The following is a 12,918-nucleotide window of genomic DNA, read 5'->3' as shown; positions in this document are numbered from 1 at the left end:
TTTACACATCTGCATCATTGCACTACCTGTCATATTTAAACATTCACCAGTAAATATTTAAAGATATGTATCCCAGAGATCCATTATATATATGCCAGCATGGGTTGCTTTGGGAGCGTTGAAGGAAGGATGAAAAGATAATTTTATAATAAATATTAGAGAGAAAACGTTATTACAAATCCATTCTCGCGAACATTACAGAAAGTTCTTAAAATAAACTGATTAAGTAACTTAAAAGGAATACCAACGATTATCCCAAGTCCTTGACAAGTTCCTTTAAACCACCCACAAAACTTTCCTAGTGTCTTACAATACGTCGGTTAGTTAAAAGAGATATTTTAGTCCAATCTGTTTGTTTTGTTTTGCATAGTTTCATTTTTTTTCCTTCTTCCCTTCGTTTCTTCTCCTTTTACTTGTGCTTTGTTACGCTGCAACCCATGTGTCTCATCTCGCATGAGTCATAGTACGTAGTTTTTAAAGGCATGAGATAATATCTTGCACTGGTTTAAGCTTACACAGGTATTCCTTTCTTTGCAAGGTTTGGCAGGAAATCTTGAAGGAGACATTTTCAGCTTTAAGAAGGGGAGAGAATTACAGTGTAACACCAAGTGCGTTCACACCGCCTATGGCGCGCGCGCACACACACACACACACACACACACACACACACACACACACACACACACACACACACACACACACACACACACTTCCTCATCGTATACCCCTCGCTAGCATATAACGCGCCCATCGTATTAACTTGTATCTTCGATATTCTTGTGCCCCAAGCTATCGGTGTTCCTCTAGTTACTAAGTGTTGTCTGTTCTGTTTACCTGTGAGACAGAGAGACCCGATGCGTGTGTAGCACCTACGCATGCGCCTACTCGAGAGAGAGAGAGAGAGAGAGAGAGAGAGAGAGAGAGAGAGAGAGAGAGAGAGAGAGTTTTCTCTTTTAGACTCGCTTTCTCCATATTAGATCTTATTAGGTACAAGAAGATTTTAAAAATATATGTGTGGAAAATAAGTACCACTCAAAGACTAGGTTAATTATACTTAAATTCCGATCTAAGAAATAAAGTTTACTACATATGGAGATGTGTGAATGTATTCCCAATTCATGAAGGGAAATCGAAAGTAGAGAGTAATTGCAGACCTGTTAGCTTAACATCCGTTTCAGCGAAAATAATGGCGTCACTGGTTAAAATAAGTAATGTTGGACAGGAATGCAATTATACTGTAGTCACAGCATCGATTTGTTAAGGGGTGGTCTTGTCTAATTAATCTGATAAGTTACTATGATGCAGGGACCAAGGAAATGGATGCTAAAAAAAATAATTTTGATATCATATACTTGGATTTCAGGAAAGCTTTTGATACTCTTACACATAAAAGACTACTGTATAAACTGGAACAAAATGGTATTAAGGGCAAGTTATTGCTATGGATAAGTGGGATGGTTAAGTGGAAGAAGACAGAGAGTGGTTATCAATGGGCATTGCTCTTCGTGGACTAATGTTATTAGTGGAGTCCCCCGGGTTTCAGTGCTGGGCCCGTTGTTTTCAATATTTATTAATGATACTGATGAAGGTATATCAGGCGTAATGTCTAAGTTTGCAGATGATACAAGGGTTAGTTAATGACAGTAATCAGGGTGAGCTCTGCAACAAGATCTAGGAAAATTGGGTCAATGGGCTGAGAAATGGCATTTGAAGTTTAACATTGACAAATGCATGGTACAGCATATGGGTAGCAGTAATCCCATAGTAACTTATCAACTGTGTTAAATAGTGGAAAATGAAAAAGACCTGGGATTAATTGTGCAGTCAGATATGAAATTCTCTGAGCAGTGCAGACCTGCGGCCAGAACAGCTTCTGTCAATGATATATAAACTTTTCAAGCCTATCCCGGCTTGAAGGAGGTGATTATCCCCTTGTAGAAGGCCATGGTTAGGCCGCATCTTGAGTACTATATACAGGTCTGTGAGACCTCACTTTAGGAAAGATGTAGACCTGTTGGAACGGATGCAAAGAAGACTAACCAGATTAGTGAAGAGAACAAAGTGGTGGGGCGCTCTTACCTAGAAAGGCTTCAGTTCTGCAAATTTCAGCTTCTGGAGACGGCTCCTGCGGGATGATCTGATTGAGGTGTTTAAGGCCTTGAATGGATTCAGTAAGTTGAATGTGAATGCATTCTTCCTGTTGCCGAGACTACAGACACGAGGGGGCATAAATGGAAGTGGATGGTTTGAATAAATTCAATGAAGAACTAAAAAAAATCTTTGAGGGTATGGATGGGAGAAGTGTGTAGGGGTTTTTTTTTTTTTTTTTGGCTGATACTATCTAAGTTTGCTTTCTTGCATCATTCGCCACTACCTACATATCTTTATTCAAGGTCACTGTATTTGTCAGATCCTGGCCCTGAACTTGTAAACATGGAAGTCAAGATTTGTTTGATGATCGTGAGAAGTACAATTAAATAATGTGTTTTAGGCGCTTTCGCATATATATGCATTGCCTGGTTTTCACCCTGTCCCGTCCGCATGTAATACCCGAGTCCCATTGGATTGATTTTAATGATATTTCATACCTGAGTCTTTTAGAAAGATTTGATGGGCAATTCCAAATTTCATTAAAATGGGCAAAACAGAATTCCGGTAAAAAAAAATATATTTTTTTTTTCCATATATATCACATAAGGCTATCCATGTGCCGTATTTCTGAAGCACTGGACGAATTTTAATGAAGTTTTATAGAAAACTCTTTTAGAAAGATTTATCCAGCGATACCAAATTTCATTAAAATCAAAAAAATAATAAATGATTTTTTTTTTCATACATATCACATAGGCTATTCATATGCCGTATATTACAGTTGAAGCATTGATTGTTTATCTTTGTCTTGAGCATTAGATATTGTTTTTTACATACAAATTGTATGGAGAAAATAATAATAATTACTGGATTTTTACTTGCCGATTTTTATGAAATTTGGGATGTCTCGACAAATCATTCTATAAGAACCAAATATAAAATTTCATGAAAATTCGTCTACCGGAAGTCCAGTTGTTACATGGGGTCGAACGAACGAACACGGTGAAGACAATAGACTACTTATTACTAATAGACTATTATTAATAAATAGATTCTAAACGCTACACAGGTGAAATTACGTCAAAGTGACGTCACAATTTTGTTATTGGAGGCAATACTGAACTTTGTGGCGGTAATGGGATATAGCTGCCTAGATAGCGTTCAACTAATAAGCACAGCAAGATTTTGCCATTGCTATTTTTAATTTTTAATCTTCTCTGCTGTTGAAAATTTTTTTTCTCAGGTAGCTCAAAAAAAAAAAACAACTGGTATACAGCAATTCAAATAAAACCATTTTTATATCAGTGTTGATAAAAGGTAAAAGAAATATGGATGAGGGAGACTTTTATGTGGTATAGATGAGGAAAAATGATTATTGAAAATGTTAGATTTGCAGATGATGTGGCATTGGGGCATATTTTGAAGGACTGGAGAAATTGGTTAACAGGCTAGAGGAAAGTTGATAGGTTTACGATGAGATAAAACATTGAGAACACAACGGTTACGAGGGTGGGAAGAGAAATATGTGAATTAAATATTGAAATAAAAGGAGAGAATAAAACAGTTGATAAAGAAGGTTTTGTGAAAGAAGCAAAGAGCAGAAAAAAAATAAGAATAGCAATAGGTAAAAAAACTGAGAAGCGAAAGAAGAATATCAAGCAGGAGATTAGGAATAGGTTTAAGAAAAATATTGGTAAATTGTCTGGTATGAAGTGTTCTACTTTATGGAGCACAGACATGTACTTTTGCCGACCGGGCTAGCCGGGTGGGTAAAGTGCCTGCCTGGCAACCCAAAGGTCGCGGGTTCGATTCCCGCCTCGGGCTTGGATCAATGTACTGCAAAAACCTTGGGAGGTGCATTATGGCCACAGAAGCCTATGCGCCAACAACTACCAAAAAAAAACATGTACTTTGAGAATGGAAGATATTAGATAATTGGTAAGCTCTGAGATGTGGGTACGGAGAAGGATGAAAAAGACAATATGGGTCATTAAAGTGAGAAAATGACGAGGTTTTGAGAAAGGTGAGCGAGGAGAGACGTTTAACTGAAATAATCAGAAGGTGTAAAAGAAACTGGGTTTGATATGTGTCGCGAGGTGAAGGATTTATGGGATGGAAGGAAAAGTTGAGGGGAAGAGGGAGATTGAGGAAACCTGCGACAGATTACTTGAAAGGGGATGGTGATTATGGGATGATAAAGAGGCTGATAGGGAGATATGGAGAAGTACTTGAGTGTATGCATGTATGCATGTATCTGTCCTTGGCAGAACATTTAATAACATAAATAAAATAATATCAGTGTTGGTAATTTTTGTAGTGTACTATGCAACAAGTGGCTGTAAATAAACCTGTTACATTTTGCTGCATATGCGGTAGGTTTGCAAAAAAAAAAAAAAAAAAAAATTAAAAATTAAAGAAAACATTGCAGGATTTGTTTAAAACACATGATTTCGGAACGAAACCTGGCGACCAAGATAAACCATGGACCCCAAACAAAGTTTGCCACACATTATGTGGTAAACATTGTGACAAGCAATTGAGGAAATTGAATTGAAGAAGTCTTTACTCTTTGCTATTTCTATGGTCTATCAAGAACTGAGAAGCCGTGGAAATTATTACCATTTTGCTTATCTGAAATTCAAAACTCCAATAACACTAAAAATAAGGACATTTAGTATTGGACCACCTGCCTTAAGACTCATCGCGCATGGACTGACCTGCCTGTAGCTTCTCCACCTCTCAAGATACTCAAAAAACATTTCCCCATCGAATTCTGAATTTAATGTACGTAGTGCATATGTTGACAATGGGTATTTCCACAATGAAAATGTGCGTCATCTGCAGCCAATGCAGATATTATGAATTTTTTAGCAATAAAAATTTTATTTATTTATTTTGAGTGGCTATTTATGTAGATACTTATGAAATTTTCATTTTAGTCTGATATGGAACACATGCAGGGCCTATCTTTGGAATATTTGGGTCCTAGGCAAAATATTTTCCGAGAGCCCTCTTACCCTACTTTAATAATATAAACTAAAATTAACACTATAATCCAAAATGAGGAATACAGTCAATAAAAAACGTAAAGCAAATAAATCTGCATATATTTCTAAAGAAATATCTGTATTAGATCCTTTAATAAACAATAAAGTATCTAATACAGATATAATTCAAAAATTTCATCATACAGTAATTATAATGAACCTAAATAGATATTTTATACTAAATAAATAAATGGGAAATGCTGTTGAAGGATTTAACTTCCTTTCCGTAATTGGTTCTGTAAGTTATTATCAAATGTGAATGAATTTCGGATAACGCTGAATTTGCTTTCTGACTGATAGTGGTTTCAAGTTATATCTGTGTTAGGTAAGCATGATACCCATCACTATTACAATGCTGACAATGCGGATCTGTACCTTTTCTAGTTTATTTGTGATATTTTGAGAAGTGAATATCCATATCAGAATTCTTGGAAATTCTACTTGTGGAAATACAAGTGATGTAAATAAGGCTTTCTTCAATTTCTCAATAATTCGAAATTGTGAGTTTTTAAAAAATTACCTGAAAGGAATGAAATTTTAAAGCGATAATGATGTCATTAGTGCTGTTGAACTTTGGTTGAAGACCCAAGATGCGACTTTCTATAAACAAGAGATAACAATGTTGAAAGATCGCCGTGAACAGTGTATTAACTAACAGTGTATTATAGAAGTATGTGGAAAAAAATAATAAACATTAATTTCTGTTGCTTTCTTTCTTGGTTTCTTTCTTTCATGGTTAAGCTACAAACTTTACAATGATTCCTTCAAACCAGATTAGCCCAGAAGCAGATCGCTTTATATATGTTAACTGTGATAAGTTACTCGATGAACGTACTGAATTTGTAAACAAATTCAGTACTTTTTTTTAGCTCTGAATTTGTAAACAAATTCAGAGCTAAAAAAAAAGACTGATAAAATAGTTTTATCCCTTGTAAACATTATCGAAGAAAACTTCATTACTACCTGCCACTATAGTGAAAAAGCAATGGGAAGCAACCTGCAGCTTAAAGTACCTCGGAGATCAAAATTACAAACACAAACATTGTTCTTGATCTTTCCTTGGATGAAAGAGGTGCTTCTTTCTTTCTTTCTTTCTTTTTTTTTTTTTTTTTTTTTTTTTTTCCCGAATTTATAAAGGGACAAACAATCATTATCACATTTTCAACATTTTCATGTTTGGCGTTCCCTAAGTCGAGTCGTCTTCACTCACACAATACAGTCTACTGCACCTACAGTATATTGTGCGTGTGAAGCGAGTTAGTTGGTCGGTTTTTCTTTTTTGCTGGATGAAAATCCAAGTTTTCGGACGATAAACCACACTACTCTCAACTGAGAGGAAGTAAATCGACCACTTGTAAAAAAAAGTCCACAAAAATTAGCTACTTAATTAGCTAATTTATTAATTAATATTAGCTAATAAATTTATTAGCTTATGGAAATATTGGTTAAATAAAGCTATACGGAAAATTACACATTAAAATATAAAATTGGTTAGGATTGGGTAAACTATAGAGGAATTTTTCTTTTAAAATATGGAATACTAAAGTCATATGAAAAACTTTTGCGTAAGTTATTATTATTGTTGCTCTTATATTATTTCTCCCTGATTGGGGGGTCCACCACGTGACGGGTATTGCTACCAAGTGCACAGGGTGGCTGTTGTTATGTCTGGTTGTTACTGTTGGTCAAGGAACTCTCTGACTATCCTACAGGTGTTCAGGATTGCTACTTTCTGGAGTTCCTTGTAAGTGTTCGCTGGGAGATCTATTGCTGCTAGGCTGTTATGTAGGGTTTTTGGCACCATACCTGTGGTTGACACGATGATCGGGATGGTCATTACTTGTTGCATATGCCACATCTCTTTGATCTCCTGTCTTAGGTTCATGTACTTCCTGATTATTATTATAATCATTATTATTATTATTAGCCATATGGCGGTGCAAGGAAGCCTGAGGCTTATGCTGCACCAGCCAAAAAAAAATTTCCCCCATTACCCTGCGAGAGAGAGAGACAGAGAGACAGAGAATCAGAAATAGAAGGGAATCACCAAGAAAGCAAGAAAGAGAAGAATGATGATATCCAGCTAAGGACCCTGGGTTTGCCAAGCCCATACTCACCAGATGTGAGCCCCCTGGAGTAGTTGATATCTGAATTTACTATATTAATAGACCAAAATAATAAACATGGGTTCAAATTTTTAAGAATTGTCTTATTTTTGATTGATTAAATCATCCAATTGTGAAAATATCGATGATAATTATCGTAAAAAAATAAACAGTTATACTCTATATTGCATCACCTAATAAACACAATGAAAACGCCATAAAAATATCTGATAAAAATTAAAGTTAATTAATGTACACAGTGTGTTACATATCAGGCGCGTTAGATTTTTATTTCTTAAATTAATCCGGGTGGATAACAAGTAATCTGCTAATTTATAATATTATTAAGCAATTAAAATAATGTACTTGTTTTCCAAAATTATTTTTTAACTCAAGGAAATAATTTCTGAAAAATTTTAATTCCTAAGTTTATTTAAAAAAATAATAATAATAAATTAATTGTATATTTAAGGAAATAAAATTATAATAAATATAATTATATGTTTGTTTTATATTTAATGAATATAATATAATGAACTAAAATAAAACTTATTGGTAAGGCTATGTAGCTCCTTAATTAATAATTTTTCGTATACAGTTCTGTTTGAAAAAATTCCTGTGATAAATTTCCAATTTCCGTTTTTCGGAAAATCCGCTTTTCCAAAATGAATCTGACCGATTCCATAAAAAAGGATATTCATGTATCCTAAGGAGAACAATAAGTAGAGAAAGCAACTTCCTCTACTTACCATTATTCAAACACCTAGGTCGCGTCAACATGTGCTGCACATTTTAGAATAATTTCTAGGTGTTTGAATTATTGAACGTAAGTGAAAATATAAATAAAATTACCAAAAATATTATACTATCTGTTGATAAGGGTGGTTAGAATATTAAATGGGACTGAGATGTATTTCTAAATCTAATTAAATATTTATATTATTAGACCTTCTGGCAGAATAATGGATTTTCACATAATTAAGGCTAATACTATATAATTAATAAAATTTACCTTGTTGTATTATAATGTTATGTTCTATAATTTTTTTAAAATCGACGTAGTTCCTCTCCTTGAAATGATGTTCAAAAGGGATTCAGTTCTCCAAATCACAGATGAAAAATATTTGACCAATATAAAATTCACAAACAAGGATCAGTCCTGGTCACTGAAAAATTTCTGAAGTCGAAGGATCTTTCTTCAGTTCTGAGAGCTAGAAATCAACGAAAGCTAGAGCTGAAAGATAGGGTAAGTGTTCGGTTAGCTTAAATCCCGCACTTCTGAGGTAGCCACTGTAACTGAAGACTTGCTGGAGGGTAAAGTTATCTTGATGAAACAGAATGCAGCTTCCCATCTTCCTACTTTTCTTTTCCGTAATTGCCTGGAAAGTTTTTAATTAACTCTGCCTAATTGTTGCCAATGATGATAGCTCCTCGCTACAAGTAATTAGAGTAACTTTCAGAACTGCAGAAAATGGACAGCAGGACTCTGTCCATATAGGCAGCAGTACAAAATTGTTTGGCAACATGAAATCTGAATCCAATCCGTGCTTCGTTCATAGTTATAAAATAGGATACAAAGTCCACCGATTCTAGACGGAATTGTTACAAAAGTAATACAAGGTATTAAAAAATATTTTAGAGGTCATGTATATAAAACACACTTGATTTACATCGAACAATAAATTAATTATTGTTAAAGAAACCAGTTGGGTAAATTGAACTCACTCTCCCGGAAGATTAATGACTTTCTGCATCGTTCTCTCAACTTTTTAAAGATTAATAAAAATAAAAAAAAATTCCAAATTTTGTTCTGATAATGTCATCATCAAACTGAAATCTGTCCCTTTCAAACTTTTTTTTTGTTGTTGTTGTTCTTGAAGAAGAAGAAATTTTCTATCGTTGCTTATGTGTCGTGAGCCAGAGTATTTTCCTAGAGCAGTGGCGCACAAATTGTAACTTGTGAACCCCAGAAGATCCACAGACCTGTCCGTGGAGGTCTGCAAGAAGGTGGATTCTCTGCTCATTATGCGCGCTACGAATGAGTTAACAAAAAAAAAAAAATTTAAATAATAAAAATAAATACAGGCGGATAGATTTTTTTTTTTTATTCTGCATACTTTGAAACATGGAATGCCAAATTTTGAAGGTAAGTTAGAAATATTCCTTGTCGATCACAATGTTTTTTCTATTGAGAGCAACGAAACAAGATGTGGCGCCGTGGCTTAGTTGGTTAAAGCGCCTGTCTAGTAAACAGGAGATCGTGAGTTCGAATCTCGCCGGTGCCTAGAGGTAGCTTTTTTTTTTTTTTTTTTAATTAATTTATTTAAAGGACCGCCGTAGCCGAGTGGTCATGCGTGAGGGTACGTAAGCAGACGTGCTTTGAGTAACCGGGATTCAAGCCGTGACTGCTAAATACGGTGCTGTTTCTTGTATTCTTTCGACCTTATGAACTCCTCTGACCGTGTGGTCGTTCCTAAGTATAAACGAATAATTTTTATTTTAAAATTATAATATACTAAAATAGGGGACGCTACCTCAATGCAGGTTAAATGCAAATTTTGAAATAACCTCGTCAGTAACACTTCTCTGGGTTATCTTTTTTGGGGAGGGACAGCTGGAAGGACAACAGCGTCCCCAGCCGGTTGACTGACAGCAACAGCGCAAAGAAGCGTTATTTATGAGGTTATTTCAAATTTTGCATTTAACCTGTGTTGAGGCAGCGTCCTCTTTCTTAGCACATGGTAATACTGAACTCACGTAGCCTACCTAATATGGGTTCAGTATACAAAACGTTTACGTGATGTAAATTATGTTTCCAATCAGGAGTTATTTTACCAAATCCTGTTCATTTCTTGGCTGTTCGTTTAGATTCAATACATCTACTCACCGGTCGACACAAGGTTGTTAATAAGGCCGGCTACCTGCTGTCATGATGGAACCAACTAGCTCCGAAACCAGTCACAGCCTTGAGTTTTTAATGGATAATTAGCATCACCCATTAGGATTCGCCTAATGGGTGATGCCATCGGATTAAAAGCTATATTAGTTAATCAGATTGACTACTTGGACAAATGTAGTCGTTTCTAAATAGCCCAATTTCGAGCTCTATCACCGTGACTGGAGAGGCAGTAACGTCCCCAGACGGTCGACTAAAAAAGATAAAAGAGTAGCGTTATCGATGAGGCTACTTCAAATTAAACAAAATTATATTTGTTTGGGGGTTCACGGTAAAGTTAGAAATCAAACGGAGTCCGCAGCCGACAGTTTGCGTGACATTCTAGAGGACCATGCCACTATTTTTGAGCTTTTCCTTCAAACCATCCAGTAAAGAGCAATAACGAACCTTAGTAACAGATTTATCTTTATCTAGGTAGTATATTATGATTATCTTCGTAGCGCCCTCGGAAAAACTTTGAGATGCTTCCCAGAGGATCTTTGAGCCTCGAATGTTTTGTTTTGTATCAAGGTGAACCAATGTTACCAGTCTATGAATTGTTGTTTTGTTTCAGGAGTGTAGTAACATATCCAAGCTTCGTCGTTAGTTACAATTATATCCAGGAACTTTACTGCGTCATTTTCGAAATTAATTAGAATGCGTTTGAAAGTGTCAACCCTGTAGCACTTTTGATCTTCGCTCAAACATTTGGAGATCAATTTTCAGAGAATTTCATTATGTATAAATTGGTATGAACGATATTGAAAACACTTTCATATTAAATGTCGATCATTTGCTATCTTGAGTCCAATTCATCGATCAGAAAGTATCACCTCCTGCACTTATTGATGTTTTTCGGTGACCTAATGGCGAAGTGGACAGTGCAAAGTTCAGTAGCATACACGTTTGAGTTAACCGTGGTTCGAACTCACATGACTACTAAATGGTTACCGATAGCTTTTGTCAAAATTAGATGTGGTAGTCCTGGAGTATAAGAGAATTTTTTTTAACATTTAAATTATAACATAAATGAATATTCCTGTCCTTTCTTTCATCGTCTTTAATATAAAAATCTCTTCCTTTGAACATTTTATGTATTTCTTTTGTATATAATTCCTTTACAAAGAGATATTTTATGATAGCGTTGCGCTTTCATTTTTGTGTGGAATTCTTGAATTTGCATCGACACGTTTCCATTATCACTTGAAAACAAGAAACAATTATCCATACATGCGAAGATTGTATTGTTTTAAATATTTTCCTGTTGTATAACAATTCTGCATTCTGATTTCGAAAATGCTACCAAATTTCGGAATAATGTACAGTTTTTTTTCAAAAAAACACTTGTGTTTTGTGAAAAAACTGTACATCATTTCGAAATTTGGAATGTTTACTTTTACATAAGTGGGTCACTTCATTTCAACTAGGTCACATTTCATTGTGTTTTTACTGTTGAATGCAGAAATGTTTTCGATCACACCTTAACTTTATCTCTGCCGAAGCGATTAAGGAGGAACAGGCCACAAAAAACATGAAACCATCTTTTTTTGTGCGAATGAGACAGCAGCATAGAAAAAACGAGCATTGAATACAGAGAAGAGTCAGCATGATGAAGAGTCAGGTCATAAAGAGTCAGCATGATGAAGGGTCAGGTCATGAAGAGTCAGCTTGATTCCAGCTGCCATAGATTTTATGTAAATAATTAAACATTCATTACTCTTTAATTGTATTTCTGACAAGTTTTCATTTAATTACAATTTCATTTAATTTGAAAACTTCACTGAAATATTGGATAGTCACCTGGGTGCCATGCATATTTTACCCCTTTTTTTTAACTTCAGGGAATAAATTGATTTTAATATTAAAATCATAGATAAAAGGATTGGAAGTGAAACTTTGGTCCAGAAAAGTCTTATTTTCACTTCCCATTAAATTGGTCATGATGAAGCAGTTCACAAAAGCCTTAGACAAATAGGGAGATTGTTTAGAATAGTAATACCTATATGGTAAATTAAGGGTTCTTTCAGAAGTAAAACTTAAAGAAGGGATTTTTGTAGATAATTAGATAATTCTATTTACATGAATCGAATAAAATATTCACCAGGAAACGATAAACACTCCTATTCATTTCAAATCAGTATTCGTCTTTTGTAATTTTTTTGTATTTCCCATAACACACTAAAAATTATTATTATTAGTGTTCATATTATTTCTCCCTGATTGGGGGTTCCATCTTGTGATGGGTTATAATACCAAGTGCACAGGGTGGTTGTGTCTAGTGTTACTGTTGGTCGGGAACTCTGACTATCCTACCTCCTATAGCTGCTAGGCTGTTATGTAGCGTCTTTGGCATCATATCGGTGGTTGACACGGTGATCGGGATGGTCGTTACTTGTTGCATGTGCCACATCTTAGGTCCGTGTGTACTTCCAGATCTTTTCCTCATGGGCTTTCTGGAGGTTGCCAGTGTTGGGCACCGCTATGTCGATCAGTTAGGTAGCCTTTTCCTTCTTGTCGACGATGGTTATGGCCGGTCTGTTGTACGGGATTGTCTTGTCCGTTATTATGGTGCGGTCCCAGTACAGTTTCTGGATTTGGGTCTCTAGTACGGCCTGCAGTTCATACTTGTAATATGGTACACTTTCTTTGATCAACTGGTATTTCCTCGCTAGCGTCTGATCCTGGATCCAGTATCATGGCTACCTGGTCGTGTCTACGAGTCTACTCCGTCTGGGTGATC

The 12,918-nt window shown here is 35.4% G+C and overlaps 1 protein-coding gene and 1 non-coding gene across 5 annotated transcripts in view; both read left to right on the top strand.

Moving 5' to 3' along the window:
- The window catches only part of LOC150081391 (protein lin-28 homolog), a 324,578-nt gene that overhangs the window by 165,506 nt on the left and 146,154 nt on the right, over positions 1-12,918 (top strand). The gene's annotated exons all lie outside the window — the stretch shown is intronic.
- TRNAT-AGU (transfer RNA threonine (anticodon AGU)) lies at positions 9,455-9,528 on the top strand. The gene has a single exon. It is a non-coding gene; the product is annotated as a tRNA-Thr (tRNA).

The sequence above is a fragment of the Mastigoproctus giganteus genome, chromosome 8, assembly GCF_048544385.1.
Source record: "Mastigoproctus giganteus isolate SK-2022 chromosome 8, ASM4854438v1, whole genome shotgun sequence".
Taxonomy (NCBI): domain Eukaryota; kingdom Metazoa; phylum Arthropoda; class Arachnida; order Uropygi; family Thelyphonidae; genus Mastigoproctus; species Mastigoproctus giganteus.
Note: the sequence above shows the minus strand (reverse complement) of the source record. Positions and strands in the feature narration are given on the sequence as shown.